Below are 2,500 nucleotides of genomic sequence, written 5' to 3'. Positions count from 1 at the left end.
TTTTGTCCTCTGAGCACTTTAATAGGCTCTATTCCCAGACGGACTGACACGATTATCAAGTGCAACCGTCGGCGTTGATTGACATATTTTATATACCAAGGAGTCAGAATAGCTATGCAAATATATTACAGCCCCTGAAGACGTTTCTTTCTGCGATAGGACTGACTAAATCTGTTGTAGGAAAAGAACAGTTCATCGGCAATGCTAGGTGCTCCGCTTTTGAAAAGCTCAGGCTGAAACCCTGAAAATATATAGCTAATGAAAACGACACCTGTTATTAATTAATGAAAAACGACAAGTCTGCTGTTATTTTCCCTGTTAAAGTGCAAAACGAGTCCATTGTTTTTCATACCCGACTTTTGACCATACCACTGTTTACCCTCATTAATTAGGTTAATTTATGTATGCACAATGGTGAAATAACTCAATGAATGCTTTGCAAATTCTGCCCCTCTAATGCTTGTTATAAGGAAGAAATGTATAGGCATGAAAATATGACAACGTAATTAGACTTTTGCAATCACAGGTCTGTGATGACATGGCTTCGAATCGTGAATCTCTACGGTTCACCATGGTGAACCGTCGGTGAGCTGAAAGATAAACAGTTCATTTCTTTGAACAGACGATTCACCATGGTGAACCGTGCCGCAATAGCAGGAAATGTTACGGGATTTTTTTTATTTCACATTTACAAAGTAGTTTAGATTACAACCTCGGGATACGATGGTTCTTAGGCCCGAAAACTCTTTGCCCCTTACATATCGAGCTAAAGTATATGGTGAATCGCACGGTGAATCGTTGACAATCACATCTCAATTGCAATTTGCATACATTAAGTCCATTTTAATTTAATCATCCTGTAACTTTTTCTTGAGTTGGTACCGACTCCTCATCGGCACCACTCGATATATTATTAAATACACACCGAACCTCTCAAGACGTCAGCGACCCCACCTCTCTAGCTTTATTCCCTTCGCTAACCGTTGTCACGCCTTCAAATGCCAACATCAGTACCAGTGCAAGGAAGATCGCCTTTATTTCGCTCGATTCTCGTCTCGATCATAATTAAAGCCCCCGATGTCGTGTGTACGCTACGTTAATCAAAGTACACAGTGTCAACTACTTTACATGGAAATGCGGTACACAGCGTATTGAAGATGTTCCTTTACACACCACATAGTATTTATAAGTATTAGGCCTTCTAAAAACTCTCCAACACATATTCCTTGATTATCATCATGTTCAGACCAACTGCCCACCTGTTTTTAATACAAAGCATGCGAAGAGACAATCCGTTTATCTTAGTAACTAGTTTACTTCTTTTCTAAAGAGACTTGACTTCTGATCTACACCTTTACAGATTAGCCTATTTCCTTGAAGCAAATACAATACTCGTCACATTTGGCCACGGAGGTAGATTACCGGTCATCTCGCCACCTACCAACTCATCACCAAGAAACGACCTCGCCACCAACCGACTCGAAGTCACCTCGCCACCAAACACTAGAGTAAAGTAGTCGCGGTGAATTAGCTGTTCGAACGAGAGTAAAGTAGTCGAGTAGTGACGTGATTTGATAAATGTTCCGTCGTCTAGGGCAACACTTCTCTGTGCGCGTGCGTTGAAGTTCGCCAGTGCAACATATAACTCTCGTTCGAACAGCTAATCCACCTCGGCTACTTTACCCTCGTTCGAACAGCTAATTCACCGCGACTACTTTACTCTAGTGTTTGGTGGCGAGGTGACTTCTAGTTGGTTGGTGGTGAGGTGGTTTCTTGGTGGCAGGTTGGTAGGTGGCGAAACTCCCTGGTGGCGGGATGACCGGATACCAAGAGGTAGGATTGAAGAGGGACAACTGTTCAAAAAGAAAGCAAATTAGGGAAAACCATATAACTGCAGTACTTGGCACAATACTGAAAGATGAAATCCATTATACTGCAGTACATGTCACATATGAAGTAACTGTTTGCCCAAACTCTATTTGGAATTGACAAATCTCATTACATGTTGATGTTTAAAGGTTCAATCTTTACTGTCTTATTTTTCACTCCACTGTCCCACTAACCCTTTCGGGATGTAAACTAAATAAACAGAAAACCAAAGCTATGTGGGTTTGGTTTGATGAAGCATAGCAAGTCTAGGATACTGGGTTTCAAGAGCACTAAAGAACCTATAAAAGTGCTTGGCGTACATTAATTTTATCTTATAATGCTCATAAATGCCTCGCTGCCAATATTTATGAAAAGCTGTACACCGTAAAGATTTATTAGTCAGAGATATTGAGGCCATATGGATACAGGTGAAATTCGCTGCCCACACTACTTTATTCTCAGTTGTTTACCGATCTGAACTCGAAACTCCGAACTTCTTTGAAAACTATCATGGCGTTCTTGAGAAAGCCTGGTTGAAAACAGACAGTATTTTCGTGCTTGGTGACTTAAACTGCTGCATGTTGGAAGCCCAAAACAATCCTGGCTCCACCTTAATTACATCTAAAACAAA

The 2,500-nt window shown here is 40.9% G+C and overlaps 1 protein-coding gene across 1 annotated transcript in view; it reads right to left on the bottom strand.

The window, feature by feature from the left end:
- Positions 1-2,500, bottom strand: part of LOC138046072 (NLR family CARD domain-containing protein 3-like) — a 41,657-nt gene that overhangs the window by 10,944 nt on the left and 28,213 nt on the right. The window lies entirely within an intron of this gene.

This window comes from Montipora capricornis, chromosome 1 (genome assembly GCF_036669925.1).
Source record: "Montipora capricornis isolate CH-2021 chromosome 1, ASM3666992v2, whole genome shotgun sequence".
Lineage (NCBI taxonomy): Eukaryota > Metazoa > Cnidaria > Anthozoa > Scleractinia > Acroporidae > Montipora > Montipora capricornis.
Note: the sequence above shows the minus strand (reverse complement) of the source record. Positions and strands in the feature narration are given on the sequence as shown.